This window comes from Lactuca saligna, chromosome 3 (assembly GCF_052625555.1).
Source record: "Lactuca saligna cultivar CGN05327 chromosome 3, ASM5262555v1, whole genome shotgun sequence".
NCBI lineage: Eukaryota > Viridiplantae > Streptophyta > Magnoliopsida > Asterales > Asteraceae > Lactuca > Lactuca saligna.
In genome coordinates, this window is record NC_136419.1 from 143503373 (window position 1) to 143522408 (window position 19036).

The following is a 19036-nucleotide window of genomic DNA, read 5'->3' on the forward strand; positions in this document are numbered from 1 at the left end:
ATGTGCTTTATACTTAATTATTAGGATTTAATAAATTAAGGATAAAAATACGCGTCAAAACTAAATGTTAGATAGACCTGATATATATGAAAAAAGTTGTAGTGGTTGAAATAAGGATTCCGGAGATATAAATAATACTGAAATCCGAGTTATAATGAAGAAGTTATGACCTGTCGAAGTTTTGCGATAGAACCAGCACGATGTTATGTGACGTAAAATGTGAGTTTACGATAAAGTGATTTTTAGCCTTAAAGATCTTAATAAAAGTCATTGTACACATTAAACCGAGAGTGTGCATATAAAGAATGTCCAAATCTGACGTCGTATGAGGAAATTATGATTTTTCTAAGATTTGGCATAACAATATGCAGCCCGGAACTCGAATTATAGATCGAGCGATTTTTAACCAACACAACCTAAATGAGAATCGAAGATCTCGTCGATAATAGTTCAACGGTAATAAGACAGATGAAAACAGATGTCGGATGAAAAAGTTATGAATTTTTAATGGACTTTTCATGTCCCGGCCTGTTAAAAATATAACATTAAAAATAAATTCAAAATTAGCTGATGAAGTCTAAACGAAAGTTGTAGAGTATCATCTCTCCTACGCATGGATATAAAGAACATAAAAACGGAGCTCGTATGCTAGAGATATGGATTTTAGAAGTTTATAAAATATGTGTATGCTCCACGTACATGAGTATGTCAAGTGTAATCGTGTGTGTGAACCGGAGTTGGCCACGTCGCCCAAACCCTCGCTTGCAACATGTATCGTACGAACTCAACACATCTGGAGCCACGTATCAGAGTACGCCCAACGTAATGATCTGCAATGCATTACGCCCCACGTACCAAGTGTTACGCTGAGCGAATAGATTAACAGGGTAGTACGCCCAGCGTACAAGAGAATTATGCCCAGCATAATTCATATTTCTGCCCTTATAAATAGAAACCGATGGCTGCCATATTTTTTTAGAATTCTCTCATTTTACAGCCTCTACTTTCTCTTAATTTAATCTAACACCCCCCGATGTCCCGATATCATCCCCAACACAGATACAAGTCCTGACACCCCGAAGATCCTGAGAAAAGAGTTTTTCAAGACAAAACTCTACCCACATGAAGCCCAGTTTTTGAGAAATCATCCTGGTTTCATCAGAAAAGATTATTTTAAGAAACGAGGTGTAGAATGAAGTATTTTATATAAAATACGTGTTATGTGAATATATACTGTTTGTTTATTTGAAATAGATGTTGAATGAATGATTTATACAGGTTTTAAATGATTTAAACTGTATATGTATTTTATATAAACAAAAATGTTAGGTAAAACATGGGTAGATGAAATAGTGGTTATGTGATGCAAGATGAGTTGGATAAATGAGATGATTAGTGATATAGATCATGATATGAGGGTGAGGGGTAAAATATGAAAGAAGCACTTACCCAAACATTAGCCCCCGTCATTCAATAGAGTATGGATGACAACCATGGACTATTCTAGACGGTCTGTGGAACACTAGCAGACTCGCAACCTGTAAGTGTTGTGAACTATATGTTCATCAGATGTACTCTAAAAACCCATTGACATGTATTGCAAGTGGATTCCCGTGAATAATATTGTCGATAAATGAGACCTATGGACTTAACACATGTTGTATAAACCCTGACAGCTATGGACTTAGTGCCTGTTGTATAAACCCTGGAAGTTATGGATTTAATGCATGTTGTATTAACCCTAGCGATGATGTGACTTCGTGCCTATTCCTTAGTATGAATCCTTAGGAATGAGTGATAGATGATTCTTAGGGCAAATCCTTAAGAGATAAAGAAGATAATGGGGATGAATAATTGGGTTAATTATTTGATGATAAAACACAATAATTATATAATTATGAGTTGAAAACCCTATGTACTCACCAAGTTTTCCAACTTTACCCACTCAAGTTATTTTTATCACAGGTGTTGATACAAAGTTACGTTACACTGAGAGATTAAAGGAGATTTAAAATCACTAGTGTAAATGAATGTAAGTTCTGTTTATGCTTATGTTTTGTATTGATGATGACCTCCCAATGTTTTAAAATGAATAAAATACATTTCCTCGGAAATGATTTGATAATATATTATCATGTTTTTGGGAACAAATTCTGCAACGTATTTCCTTAAAAGATACTCTGATTTTTAAAATCAAGCATAAGAAAATCGGTCTTTTTGGGCCGTGAAATGGGGGATGTCACATTTTTTGCATAACTTGTGTTCTGAAAATGAACAATTTTACCTTATTTAAAAATTAAAAATTTTGGTTGAGAAAATCAGACGTTACAAATTGGTACCAGAGCACTTGTTTGAGGGATTTGGATGAGCACTCGTGTACTTCCAAACTCAAACTATTGAGCTGAGAGTTTTTCTAAAACTTTTTGAAGAATATTTGTTCAAGAAAAGAAAGGAGAAGACACAATGTGTATAGTTAGTCGGAGCTCGAAAAGTGATTTCCCAAAATATCCATACTTACTTTATATGTTGTATTTGACTTGTTGTTATATGTGTTATAATATAATGTGCATGCAATAATTAGTCGAGGATCAACTCAGGTTGCATACTAGAGTGCCTTCTTAGGAGAGACACATTTTTTATGATATATGAGCTGTTAGAGATGCAGGATAGTGTGTGGGCTAAAGATCCTCAGGAAATGTGTGTTAGAAATTCCTGATCCTTTTGATGTTTTGTTGCTTATTGATGTTAGTTAGCTATTAAGTGAATATGTTAAGTTACATGCTAGAAAGCATAAATAGTCTTAGAATGACTGATTCAACCCTATTGTACAAATCTTGTCTAATGCTAACTGTTGTGGGGTTGTTCTTTCAGTTGAAAGATCAGTTAAGTTTTGTTGCATGTAATTGTGTTCATAAGATAGTTAGTTGGCATTAGTAAAAGTTTCTTTCGTAGCTGATAGTAGTGTGCGGGTGAGTGTTCCTAGTGACCCCAGAGGAGTGTTATAGTGTACTTGTGTGAGAGTTGGTGTATGAGAAAGTCTATGTTGGGAGTCTATGTGGTTGTGGTGGATTTTCTAATCGTATGAGTGTGTTGATACAACTGAAGGTAGTAGAGTTCGTAGAAAAGTATTCTAGTGCGTGCTCATGCGTGAGAAGAACCCTAGAGGGAGAGAGTCTAGGATGAGCGATAGTTTGTGCCTGGGGAAGCATAGAGATTTGAGATTGATAATGATTTGGTGTAGTCACCTAGGGACTTTGAGGCAATTCTCAAAACACCTATGGATAGGTGTGGAAAGTACTAGGGGACCATAGTAATGAAAGAATAGGATCTGTATGTGAATCGGGAAGGATCAAAAAGGTTTCTAAGAAGTTAGAGGAGGGTAGATAGTGTGGTATAGCACTAGTGTTAGTTGTATTTGTTCCCACTGCTATTGGGCTGTCGACCATGATATTTTTAGAATGAGACTGGTAACTGATTTTGGCATTAGTGTTCGTGGTAGTTTGGGATTGGATAGTGCAGATCCATGTGAGTTAGCTGAGTCAGAGGTCTCAGAGACCTTACTCGAAGAAGTACTAGTTTGAGACGCAGGACTCAAGAAGGGAACTGTTATGATGATCGATTGAAGGATTGCAACCTGAGGCTGAGTGGTCAGCCGATGGCAAGGGATGTTACTTTCTATATCGGGGTTGTGGTTCTCCTATCTTATGTGATCTATGGAGGAGAGAGATCGAATGTGGGTCATTTGATGGTTGAGATAGAAGATGGTGATCTCCTCTTTGGTTCTGTTGTAAGAAAATGAAGTTTTGTTCGCAATAAACTGTCTTTGTCTCATAGTGAAGGGATTTTTGAGAATCAATGGTTATTTTGGTTTTATGGCCAATGTGAAGGAAATGTTGCAGGAGCAATATGTATTGTAGATTCTAGAGGATCGGGGTTACCTGAGGAGGTGTTGAGTTATTCCTATCTTAGAGATAAGTGTTTTGTTGATATTCTGAACTTGTTAGAGTTGTTAGATATATTTACATCCTTATGTGTTAGGATACAATAGTAGTAATATGTTGGTTAGAGTAGCAGTAGGCTAGTTACTTATGGTTATGCTTTTTCTTGTAGACTTGTTGTTAGCAGAGTAGTGTGATGTAAGGGGTCTAGTATGCGGTAGTGAGCTATATGATTCGTAGTTGCCTATATTTATGGGCATACAAAATTTGTTGATTGGTTATATGTCGACATATTATAGCATTTCGGTTGAGGCAGCATGCCAATAACCTGGGGAGTAGTTGGGTTGAGGCAGTAGGCCAACAAATCTGTAGAGCAGGCGGGGTCGAGGCAGCAGTCCAACACACCCAGTACGCATGTTGTATATCTGTATTTCATGTGTATGTTATTTTGTGGAAACTCACCAAGATCCGTGCTTACTGAACTGTTAATGTTTTCAGGTATCGTTTGTGAAGGTTGAAAGGCAAATGTGTGATTGTACAATTCATCAGCAGCAACGAAGATTCCACATGTAAAGTCCCAAAAATCATAAGGAAAATTTTTCATTCTTAAAGTATTAATCTATATAACATTTCATTTCCAAATCATTCATTTTGAAAAATAGCAATTAAACATCAGAGTAAAATCTCAGTTATTCAAATGTGAAATTAACTCTCGGGGATGTTGTGTAGTCATGTCGGGCCCTTCCCTTCAGAACTAGAAGTATCTGAAACCATAAGCATAAACCGTAAGCACAAAGATTAGTGAATTCACCAAAATACCACATACCATACATATTATTGGGCCTAGTCCGCACATTGGGCCCAACCCATATTAATAGGCTTATCCCTTCTTAAACATTTGGCCAAAACCAACATATATTTGGGCCTAGCCCGTCAAACAATTGACCTATCCCGTCATAAATTTGGGTGTAGCCCATCATACAAATGGCTGAATAGGTCCCGACTCTGAATATCAGCTCTACTCGTAACACCATAATCCCAGAGCAGTACACTTTCTGATGCTCCTCCATAATCTCGAAGATCCCATCCTTGACCAAATCGAAAATCACAGGAGTTTGATGCAAAATATAGTGGGCAATCTTCGACGAAATGAACTCATGCATCTTCTCATCCATCGACTCAATGCCAACACCTAAGCTCGATCCAGAACCTAAACATCCTCCACGCGTGATCATCACAATTCTAAAAAGCAAACATATAATAATAAGATAATACCTATAGAATTCCTCAACCTACAGGCTTCCTAGATTTTCCATGAAGCTTCTTGATTTGAGTATTGTGATAACCTGAACCTTGTTCCGTTACCTTTAACCAATTTTTATTAATAAAATTTGAATTTATTGAGTTTGTGTCAAACTTCTTGGTTTAGAAAATCATCTAGTTTTATATAATTAAATTTATATACGAGTCAAAACCAAAATCACGAAAACCGGGTACGGCCGTAAACTTGTGTGCAGTTGGTGCCAATAGGACCCACCACCGACCATACTATACCCTATATATACTGGACCCCCACCTTCATATTAACCTTCTTGGCTGAAAACTCTCTCCTTCTCTCTCTCAACTCTTGACCGTAAAAATCCAAAAACACCCTTTTTCTTCTGAAAATCATCGAGAATCATCATTGGGAGTTGATTTGGAGCATCTAGAACACGTTTTTCATCGAATCCAGCATCCTTGTTCTTGAGTGTACAGCCGTACACCCTTCAAATCTACAAATCTTCATTGACCATAAACCAGTTCACGGCAGTACACACAACAAACCTTCAAAGGCCGTAAACCCTTCAAGAGGCAATTCACGGCCGTAAACTCCCTTCAAGGCCGTAAACCCCATTCACGACCGTAAACACTCCCAAAGTGGTGCATTAGACTGAAAAACCCGCTTTCCTCGATTCAATCAAATCCCGGTAACATTCCTTAACTGAAACCAAGAGTGTTTCTAACACTTTATTTAATAAAATCGCAAATTTAGATACATATATGTATTTAATTGTTATTAGGATTCCATTAAGTGCCACACACAACAACTCGAGGGTCTTCATTTCCAGTTCGTTGATTCGACGCTCGCACACAACTGACAGTGAGTTCATACCCCTATGCTTTGATGATTTTTAACGTTTTGAGGGGGAATACAAGCCAAACACAAATGATTTTTGTGAACTAAAACAAAAGGATTTCAACAAGTTTAAAATTTATGTAATAGATTCAGTCCAATGATCTCTATGAAATATATATATATATATATATATATATATATATATATATATATATATATATATATATATATATATATATATATATATATTATCACTTTTGTATTATGTGGAGCATAAGGGGCACTTTCAACTAGAAAACATAATTGCATAATTTTTAGAACAATACACAAACCAACTACAATACATTTCAGGCAAGCTATAATAGGTATAGTTTGGGGAGTTTATCATATAGTTTTTACCAACCCATATTTCATATATTGTTAATCATATAAACTGTGACAACTTTAGTCTATGATATTCATTACTACATTCGGATAACAAGAATATAACACTAAATAATTATTTAAGTATAATTATTAATACTCTACCAAATATACAACGGTTTCAATTAATACACTACTAGAAAAAACAACCTTTTACGGCGCGCAATGGGCGTCGTAAAACGCTCAGACGATGCGCAAATGCATGTCAAGAAAGGCCATGTCTAACGAGAGATGACGCGCAATTACGACGCACATTTATGTCAAGCAATGCGTATCATTAAAACCCCTGTCAAGAAAGGCCATGTCATAAATGAAGATGACACATATTTTTGTGTATCGTAAATTTAAATGTTTAAAAAAACACATTTATATATTTACTAATTTTTAAATTAAATTTGCATTTAATGTCTCATAATAGAAATAAAATACCAAATACAAAAAATACAATCAATTGCATAAAATTTAATGTCATACAATTTTATTTCTTACAATATATAAATTTGCATTCATCTAATCTACTCTGTGTTTCATACTAACAATTGAAATGACGAATGCAACACTTGCATTTGTAGTATCTTATCTCTTTCAGCTTGAGTTTTCTTTTCCTCTTCTAACTCTAGAGCTATTTGCTTTCATCAACCCTGTAAACACAACACAAAATCACTTGTCATTTTCATTCTATTTTTAAAATTAATTCTTATTTGATGATACATGCTTTCCACATGGCACAACAACATCATCCTTCCAATTAATGTGTTCAGACTCATTAGGGATCTTCTTCCCAACTCCTTTACTCGAGTCCTTCCCTTTTGGAGGGTTGTATATATATATATATATATATATATATATATATATATATATATATATATATATATAATAAAAAAAAGGACAAATAAATGAGTATTACTAAAACACACCATTTATTTCACATATAAGTATAACTGACCTTGGACAACAGGATTTTTCTTGTTAGTAAAACAATATTGAGCACTTTTGCTCACCAAATCAGCAAAATAAATCCCTTTTCCAAACTACAAACATAGAAAAAGATTAATTTCTTAATCAAAATAAATCCTCTCATTTCTTTTCATTTCTTTTGAATTCGAGAACACGGTATAATAAATATTTTCCTTCCTCTCCCTTTCTTTCAGTCAAAATTTTCATTCCCTTTCCTTTAAAGAATTTACAAAAAAAAGGGAACAAGGCGTAATTGGTTGTAATTGGTTGGGAGAGTTGTATTTAAGTGATTTAGGGTTTAAAATGATATATATATATATATATATATATATATATATATATATATATATATATATATATATATATATATATATATATATATAGAGAGAGAGAGAGAGAGAGAGAGAGCGAGAGAGGAGGAGGAGGAGGACCATGTAGCCGGTTGCAGGAGCTTCACGGAGAGCTATTCGCAATCCTTGGCTTAAAATACCAACATAGTTTGTCAAACGAGAACCTATTAGGAACAATAGATTTCATTAACATCCATGCAAAAGACATTAATGCCATTCTTATCTTGCATGAATGATATAACTTAACAAAAAAAGTTTGAAGCTACAATACCATTCCAAAGGAGAATCTCTTCCTAGGCTTCCATGTGAGCAATCTTTTCTTGAAGACTAAAGAAATAAGAGGAAAAAGTATAAATTAAATTGCTTTTTCCTGTAATTTTCCATTATTATAAAAGACTTGAAAAACATAAATAATATAAGAATAAAACCTTTGCATGTCAATCTTTATATCAATTATCCGATTTTCTGCTTCCATGGCTTCCTTCAACCTATCTTCACTCAAATTTGTGGTTTCTTCCAACTTTATTTGTGTTTCACTAATTTCTTGTTCTAGTGTACTAACCTTTTCCTGCAAGTGTTCAGATACCATGAAATACAATAAATCATAATACAAGAGGGTATAATTGTCAAAACAGGATCAAAAACTAACCTAGAATTTCACATTATCATCAGTAAGGTTTTCTACTTTCTCATTATGAGTAGCAACAAGGTGCTCGAGTTCTATCAAACTCTCATTGTCTTTCGACTATGAAAACTTCTTCTAGCTCAAGTGCCCAATCCTACATTTTACAAAGTACAAACAAGGCCTCCTAGCAAGTTTTTTTTTTCCTACAACCAGAGTACAATGTCAATTTCATGTCATATATTATAAAAAGACAAAATAAACAAATCAACAAACATATGACTTCATTAGACAAGGAATCAGAAAAAAGTTTACCTATAAAATTCAGCAAATATATATTTATCACTAATGTAGGCAAGCAACTTTACTACCTGAAAATAATTTAACAAACTCAATCACTTCTCCTTACCATTTGCTGCATAGGACATATTCGATTATGAAATTACTATACTAACCTTGTGGAAAAGAGTATGGTTCATGAAACAGTCATTTACATATGCTAGGTACTTGTCATGAAGCTCAATAACTTTTCTAACAAAAACCTAGAGGAAAGTAAGTAAACAGATATAAATAAATAAATAAATTACTAATTTATACAAATTTTAATGTTCTTGTGATTTTACCTGTTCTTGTAACCCAACCACATCTCTCTTTTCAGCCTTCAAAAAACAATAAGTTGAGAGTTATTCATTGTTGCAACTTTATTTATAAAATACAATTCTGTAATAGGAAGATATGAAAGTAAGATGATGTAATAAACAAGTAAATCAAAGTAAGTTGCTATAGTATCAAAAACATATACTTCACCATCATGTCGCAAGCTAGTGTCAAAGTAAGTTGCTATAGTATTAAAAACATATACCTCAGCCCCTCATTTATTTTTTCCTTCCATTTACCCAATTTTGTAGTCACTTTTGACAAACATCATTTATCTAGGGGCAAAAAAGAAACAGGATTGTGAATCAACATTAGTATATAGTATGTACAAAAAATATTGAGCACTTTTGCTTACCCTGAACGTGTGAATCCAATCCAAACGTGCGAAAATCTGAATAACACATGAGCTGGCTTTTACAAACATGAGAAACATAGCAAAATTGAAGATGAGAGAGAGGATTCAGAGTCTAGAGAGAGAAAATTTATGAGAAAGTAAGAAAAATGGGGTGTTGAAGGAAATGGTGAATCGCCATGTGTGCTTGGCACCAATGGAAGCTCGAAAAGTACTCATACAAACACACAACACACACAGTGAGAAAGAACCGTTGGGTTTTTCATTTTCATTATTAATCAAAGTAACATGGAAATATTTTACCAATTCATGGATAAGTAAATCGAGATAAAAATCTAGACAAAATTTCATCTTGCACATTGAGTATAGTTTATGTAGCTAAAATGAGCATACATTACATACATACCCATGAATGCACGATGCATAAATCATGTGCCACGTGTGTCACTACTGAACACGCTTCTATAACCAACCAGTTCCCTGAAGCCTCAAATTAACAAAAACATAAGCAACTTCTTTTTATCACTTTTTTGAAAAAAAAAACATGTTGATAAAATGACAAAACTGACCTTGAAGGACAAGTTCATGTCATTCTAGTCCTGCCAAAGTTTCCAGCAACATGGCTCATGTTAGTAACCTTAGATCGCCTATGAGAAAGCGCTTCCATCACCATTCCCACATGCTCTTCATTCACCTTAAATGTATTACAATCATATAAAAATCCATATCATTAAAATACAAATACAAATAGTAGATCAGTGTTTTTTTTACCTTAATGGTTACTTCTTCAATTGGCTCTAGCTTCACACCTTTCTCAATCTTGTACCTAACATATTATACAAATAATAATCATTATGAACCCTAAAAGTTCATATAAGAAGTAGAAGATAGAGAAAACTTACATAACTCTTGGAGGGGATACAGAAAGCTCAAAATTTTCACGCCTCATATTCTCAAGCAAGATGCCTACAAAGTGAAGGAAGTTAGCATACATAATAATTCTTTGGTGATTTTTTTAAAGAATATGATGAATTAAAGAGTATATGATATGACCGAATTGAAGTTCTCCTCTTCCTCGAACCTCATATGATTTTGCTAAACCAGGGATAGTTTTTATGGCTAAGTTTGTTTTTGCTTCAGCCAATAGTCTATCACCAATCTTTCCTCCAGTTAACTACACACATTAAAGATGATGAGGTATATACAAAGTACAAACATTGGATTACTTGAAAAGTTAGAGCAAACTATAAGAAGAAGAAGAATAAGACAAGTTATTTTTCTCTTACTTGAGGACCATCAAGTCCAGCTAAAGGAGAATCATTCACACCATCTTCTTCCCCTCTTGATGTTACGCATGACCCCAAACACCCACTCGATATGCTGCTTCTCACTTTCTTCATTCTGACAACAATTATGTCGTTTGAGATTCCCTATCACCGGAAAAAAGCCTAATAAGAAGTCAGAGATTGCTGACTCTGTTCCAACCTCCGATAGTCCTCCTCCTCCTCTACATCATTTCCGTGTCGAGAGTTACATACACAAAGGTAAACAAAGCAGAAGAGTCACTATCACCAGTTAACCGTTACCACCCACCACCTTGTTGTCGCCACTGCTATGATTGGTTGTCCACTCCATCACCGGTGCCAATATTCCTGTCACACCCCAAAACCGATGGCGGAAACATTCCGGGGCAAAGGACGTCATGTGTAGTATCAGAACCATTGTACATAGTAAGCATAGTAAACACCACCATTACATTACATATGAATATTTACATTTGTTTCAAAGTGGAGAAATAGATAGTTTATATATACATAAGTATAACAAAAGTATAGACAAGACTGTTATATGCACCGTCTTCTCCAAAAGCAAGCGAGATACCTGTCTAACGTGAACATGAGAATACAAGAAATTTTAGAAATATCAACATAAAGTTGGTGAGTTCATAAGCGATTGAGTTCTGGTAAAAGAAAACATTCCTTTGATTTCATGAAAAGTAGTTTCCCAAGAAAATCCCATATTTTCTTATGAAAGAAGTTTAGTTATCCATTTGTTAAACAGCCTGTTTATGAAAAGTTGAGTTATCCCAGGAAAGACCCTTATTTTCCTTAAAAGTTAATGATTGGTTATCGATCCAGAATGAAGTGTACAGTTATCTACCATACTTGTTTAGTTAGACAATGTTTCCTTGAAAGTGGGGTTAATCTTGATAAAGTACATTAGTTTTAACATGTATATAAAACTAATAAGTAGGTAGTGAACAAATTCCTAAGGGGATCACTGATACCCTCTAGTAATCAAAACAGTTATTACTCTGAGGTTAGTTCACTAGGTTCATTATTACTAAAAGTAAATCTCCATTATCTAAGTTTGCGAGTTCTATAACCATACAATAAACTGGATATGGTGCGTAACGGGGCCAATATCATTTTATGACTTTATCACTCGTAGACCTGTCAGTCCCACTGTAGCTAGCATTAAGGTGTGGGGTACTCAGCCCCGTATAGATCTATACACACAAGTCACGTTCTCCCTCCAGGAGATTCTGGTTACAGGGTCGGTCCTCCACTCGCGTATCTCTGTGGAGTGTTACCGAGGATGTGTCTCCAATCTTAAGATTAATAAATTTACAAGTAATAGTATAGAAAATCTTGTTTTATTGGTCCTTCACTCGCGTATCTCTGTGGAGTGTTACCAAGGATGTGTTTCGAATTCTAAGATTAACAAATTCACAAGTAATGATATGGAAAATCCCATTTTATGATTGGTATAAATCCTTTGTAAATTATAAAGTACAACATAAAATATAACATTTTATGATGAGGTTCACAAGTTCCTTGTTTTGGTTTTGAAAACTAACTCTACAAGTTAATTTCTTAATCGGTTGGTAAAGAGGTTTTCAGTGTTAAAAGCATACTGAACATGTAAGCATTTCATACGAAATAATAAGTTTTAAGTACAAGTTCCCTTGTACTTTTGCTTGTATTCCCCCCTGAAAACATGAAAAACTCGGAAAAAGGTGTAGGCGTATGAACTCACCTGACGTGGGTGTGCCGGGTAGGATGCTAGGTGTCAATTTAGGACTTGAACACACGCGAGGGTCCTATGTAACAAGAACTGATACATAATTGTATCTAGTTAGTTATTGAATTACTAATTAAGTAAGTAAATACACTCTAATGTGCGAAAACACTTTACTTCAAGTGTTAGGAATGATACGGGTTGCATCTAAGGAGTGTATGGCTTCGTTAAGGAGTTTACTCTTCAAGTGTAAGCCCTTAGGGGTGTTTACAGCCCAAAGACCGTATCCCCATGAGTTTACGGTCGTAAACTCATGGGTGGGGTGTTTTTGGGTATTTAAAGGTCTCATATTGCACAAGGGAAGGTTCTAGGGTTGAATCAAAGGCTTAAGAAGTGGTTGGAACTTGAAATGACCTTGGAAATGGAGTTTACGGTTTATGAATGACCCTTGGTGAGTTTACTGCCGTAAACACATGAGTTTACAGCCGTAAACTCATGTTTGGCTCATTTTTGCATGGTTTGGTGCTTCATATGAAGGAATACAAGGTTCTAAACATTAATACAAGCCATGGAGGGAAGTTAGGGCACCATATGACTCCTTTAGGGAGTTTACGGCCAAAGGATCAATTCCTTGGGGGTTTACGGCCATAAACTCTATGAGGATTTGGTTTCTTTGATGTTTAAGGTCCCTACTTCGATGGTGGTTGATTCTATGTTGAGATCTAGGCTTAAGGAAGGAAGAAAGGGTCTCTTTGCACCCTTAAAGTTAGTTCGCGGCCCAAGAACATTCATAGGCCGTAAACTCTCATTCATCCTTGATTCATGGTGTTTTCTAAGTCGAAAACATGTTAATCCTAGTGTACACTGAGTTAGGATAGGAATACTTACAATCTAGGAGCTTGAAATGGATGATTCTTGATCAAATCCGAGTTGTATAGAGAGAGTAGAGAGAGAGACTTCTAAGAGCTGGAAAAGGGTGAATTGGAGGACCTCTCATCCCTTATATAGGGTGATTTTACTACCCAAGTGTGTTTACCACCCGGAGTTTACCGCCCGGAGTTTACCACCCGGAGTTTACCACCGTAAACTCCATGTTTACGGCCGTAAACTCCACCTTATGGAGTTTATGGCATGGTTTTTGATATTAGGACTTCAGTGGCGCTTTTCTAACACTTGATCCTTAAGTGTAGTCGGCTCGGAATACTAATATGGACTTTAATTTGGGCTAAAAGATGGCGGAAATGAATTTGATTTTCAAATGAAATTATAGACTGCTGAAATTCTATATACGAAATATTTGGGTTTACACAATTCCCTTCCCTCTGTCGTCCATTCTCCTCACTAACCATTGCCAGAAAAGAAAAGAGAAGGGCTGCAAGCTGCTATCGCAGCTCCATTCATCGACCACCATTGCATTTGTTGAGAATCTCCGGTCACCACCACCTGCTACTGCTCTAATTTCATTTCGATCGTTGCTCCCTGCCGGTGCTTCTTGACCCACTGTTCCCAATCGTGTTTGACCCTCTTCCTGCAGAGGAAAGTTCTTGAAAAATACCTAGCTATTACAAAGAGGGAAACTAAAGCAGAGGAGGAAAAAAACGGAGGCGGGGTTTTTAAGTTTTGGGATTTCATTTTACCCGGATGAACGCGCGCGTTATATTAAAATTTATAAAATGATAGTCTTAGACGACACACATTTTATTATAGGTTCCCTACATGTTTTTATTTTTTTTGTTTAGACACTAATTTTAGGGCACGCAAAAACGCGTGACCTTAATCCTTAAAATTTTGCGAAATTGACATTATTTTTCAGGGCACGCACAAATGCTCGCCCTCTATCAGCAAGTATCATTGTTTGCGCTTCATTAAAGGGCAGTTTTCTAGTAGTGGTACGCTAGCTAATACATGATTGTGAGACATCTCTTCAATTGTCTCCTGGAGGAAGAACGTGAGATTTGTGAATAGATCTATTCAGGACTGACAATCACACACCTAAACTGCTAGCTACAGTTAGGCAGGCATGCCTGGGGTGACAAATATCATACCGTACGATGCCTGAAGAAACATCGCTGAGGTCGCTAGTCATATCAAGCATGGTTATACAAACTCTCAATAGTAAAAACTAACCATTGTTAACGGGATTTCATTTTTCATTAGTTTTATTTTAATTAATAAAACTACTATATATATTGGTGGTAGCCAGGGTTTTCAAACAGAACACACTATACATACTGGTGGTAGCCAAGGTTTTCAAATAGAACATACACTACATACTAGTGGTACCTAGGGTTTTCAAATAGAACATACACTACATACTGGTGGCAGCCAGGGTTTTCAAACAGATTATACTATATATACTGGTGGTAGCCAGGGTTTTCAAACAGAATATACTATACATACTAGTGGTAGCCAGGATTTTTAAACAGGAACTACAATACATACAAGTGTTAGTCAAAGATTTTGAACAAATTACAATAACGAACATACATGTTAGAAAATATTGGATTTTCTTGGGAAACATGCATATATTTTACAGAATTCAGTGACTGGTTTTCATTACAAAAACATTCTTATGAACTCAACAACTTTATGCTGATAATCTTTCAAAATCACTTGTATTCTTAGGAAATCAGTAGACAGGTACTCTCTCCGACTTTTCAGAAGACGGGGCATTTAGAGTCTTGTCTTTTTATATTTTGTTAAACTTTTGATGTATACAAACTATGTATCAAACATATGTAAATATTAATATCTTAATGTAATGGTAGTGTTTACTTTGATTATTATGATGAAATTGCTGTGATACTATACATGATGTCATCCGCCCTTGAACGTTTCCTTTGTTTTAGTTTGGGGGTGTGACAGATTGGTATCAGAGCTATTGTTTATAGTGAACTAAGGTATACCGAACCTTACATGGTATACAACTATAAATGTTAAGGGGCCAAAGAGCTCTAAACTAAAAGTATACTTTTTAAAATATAAGTATTTTATAAGAAGTATACAAGTATACCTATGTACCAGAAACCGTATCATGAGTAGAACAAAAAAAAAGTATTTAGATGTTGGACAATGCAGCTAAACCTGGATAGTTATGTAATCATGTCTAGAGTCAATATATCCTGATCAACTATATTTATTTGAGACATGACCAACATGTGTTTGGGAGTGACTGTGGTATTGCAGCAAGCCTAAAACTTACCAAGCTATATACAACAAGATATCAATAGAACAGAGCATACAACTTAAAATACTATAGGCGTATTTTAGCTAGAGCCGAATACAGTGTAACTGATCATTCCAAGTGTTGCTACTTATTTCTTCTTAGCGATAGTTTACTTGTATTAGTAACACTTTTTTGTTTATCTCTTAGTAGAACACTTTAACTTTCAGGATGAGATATATCTTGTTTCATATCTCTTGATTCAAAATCTAGGGGACATACTATCCTCTTCTTCTTGATTATTTTCAGAACAAGATGCCTCCGAAGAAAAGACCCAACAAAAAGAACAACAATCCCCTAATGGATCCATGCCACCACCTCCTCAGTTCCACCGAGCCATGTTCCAAGCAGTAGTCACAGCCGTTGTGGCTGCCACGATGTCGCAAATCAATTCTGGCGGCTCTAGTGAGTCGGGAAGTGGTACCTATCCCCTTAACCTTGATGGAGGTCAGGGACACCAGAAGGAGTGTTCGTACAAAGATTTCATGAATGCAAAGCCCAAATCCTTCGACGACAATCAAGGTGTAATTGCCCTAACCCGATAGGTTGAGAAGATTGAACTGGTTTTCGAGATCTGTGCGTGCTCCGAGGCAAGCAAGGGAAGTTCGTCGCATGCACCTTCACCGATAGAGCATTGACCTGGTGGAATGGTCAAGTCAAATCCCTAACCCAGCCAGTAGCAAATTCCATGGGTTGGGAAAGTTTAAAGGAACTCATGCTTGTTAAGTACTACCCAAGGGGCAAGATGTAGAAGTTAGAGCACGAGCTTTGGAATCTGAAGTTGAAAGGTTCCAACATTGCCACCTATACAACTAGATTCTGCAATCTGCCTCTTCTCTGTCCCGAAATGGTAACCCCACAAAGCAAGAAAATGGAGAGGTACATTTGGGGATTGACGCCCCCAACCCAAGTAAATGTTTTGGATGCTAAACCTCTCACATTCGATCGCGCCAAGTGTTTGGCGCAGACCCTGATAGATCACAGGGTTGATCTTGATGCAGCAAAAACTGTTCCTGAACCACAGAAGGTAAGTGGTAGGAAGAAGAAGTTTTGTAACAAGCGAAAGGGCCAGTCTTCACAAGATCCCTCCAATAAACAACAAGTAGTGGGAGTTCATGCTACTACCACTCCTGTCACTGTTCCTGCAACTCAAGCACATACCAATAGATATGCTGGTACCCTTCCTCGATGCGAAAAATGCAACTATCATCATCACAGGCCATGCCGTGAAATGTTGTGCAACATCTATGGTAAGAAGGGGCACACAACTCGAGTTTGCAAGACACCAGTCCAACCAACCAATCAGGCTCCTAGAGCGGGTGTTATTCAAGCCTGTTATGGATGTGGGGAGGTCAGTCACTACAAGAGAAATTTCCCCAAGGCAACAACAGTTGGAAACATAGGGAGAGTGCTAAACCTTTGTATCATTTCATGCATCAAAGACCAAAAGTATTTGAGAAAGGAGTGCCATGAGTTCCAAGCCCACGTCGGTAACGAGAAACAGGAAGTCAAAGACCTCGAGACCATCCCCGAAGTCTGCAACTTTCCAGATGTATTGCCCGAAAATCTTCCTGGAATCCCTCCCGAGCGCCAAGTCGAGTTCCATATTGAATTAATCCATGGAGCTACCCCCGTAGCTAAATCCTCATACTATCTAGCGCTCACAGAAATGCAAGAGTGACCCAGCGAACTCAATGAGCTACTCAACAAGGGATTTATCAGACTGAGTTCCTCACCCTAGGGAGCTCCGATCTTATTTGTGAAAAAGAAGGATGGATCTTTTTGGATGTGCATTGATTATCACGAACTGAAAAAGCTTACAATCAAGAACTGTTATCCTCTTCCTCGAATCGACGATCTCTTCGATCAACTTCAAGGAGCTAGCTACTTCTCAAAAACAGACCTAAGATCAGGGTACCATCAGCTGCAAGTCCATGAGGGTGATGTTCCTAAGACAACATTTCGAACTCGATATGGTCACTACGAGTTTGTAGTAATGCCCTTTGGTCTAACCAACGCACTGATGATATTCATGGATCTGATGATTTGGGTGTGCTGCCCTTTCCTAGACAAGTTCGTGATAGTTTTCAATGATGGTATACTTTTCTACTCTCAGAGTGAGGAAGATCATAGTCAGCACTTGAGGCTAGTGCTGGAAACTCTAAGGGGAGAAAAGTTATATGCGAAGTTCTCAAAGTGCGAATTCTGGATTCGGAAGGTAACTTTCCTCGGTCACGTGGTTAGCGAGGAAGGCATACATGTGGACCCTTCTAAAATCAAAGCGATTGAGAATTGGTTAGCATCGAAGACACCCACAGAAATCTGATAATTCTTGGGTCTCGATGGCTACTATCGCAAGTTTATCCACAGTTTCTCGAGAATTGCTAAGCCTCTAACCACCCTAACTCAAAAAGGTGTATCATTTAGTTGGGGAGAAAAGTAAGACACTGTGTTTTAAACATTAAAGCGGTCCCTATGTAGCACACCTATTCTGTCTCTACCCAAAGGGACGAAGGACTTTGTGGTCTATTGTGATGCATCCAATCAAGGCCTAGGCTGTGTGCTCATGCATAGAGGAAAGGTCATTGCTTATGGCTCAAGGCAGCTGAAAGCACACGAAGTCAATTATACAACTCACGATTTGAAGTTGGGAGCAGTGGTCTTTGCGTTAAACATTTGGAGACATTATCTCTACGGAACCAAGTGCACCATCTTCACCGAGCATAAAAGCCTACAACACATTTTCGACCAGAAAGAGTTGAACATGAGGCAACGACAATAGGTAGAGCTACTCAGTTATTATCAGTGTGAAATACGCTACCATACCGGCAAGGCCAATATGGTAGCAGATGACCTCAGCCAGAAAGAGTATTCAGGTTATAGAGTGAAGGCACTAACAATGACCATCAATTCTTATTTCTCCACTCAAATCTGAGAGGCTCAGCTGGAAGCCATGAAACCAGAGAACAGGTCGGATGAAGCCTTAAGGGGGATGGAAAAGAAGTTAAAGATCAAGGGAAACGAAGTCTATTATTTCATGAACCGGATCTGGACCCCAAAGTTCGGTGGTTACAGAGAGGTTGTCATGAGCAAAGCCCATAAGACTCGATACTCCGTTCACCCAAGTTCAGATAAGATGTATTTGGATCTCAATAAGTTATATTGGTGGACAAACATGAATGCAGAGATCGCTACCTTCATGGGCAAGTTCCTGACTTGCGCCAAGGTAAAGGCTGAATATCAGAAGCCCTCAGGTCTACTTCAACAGCCAGAAATACCTAAGTGGAAGTCGGAAAGAATTACTATGGATTTTATCACTAAATTACCCAAATCTCCGAGTGGGTACGATACTATATGGGTAATTGTCGACCGATTAA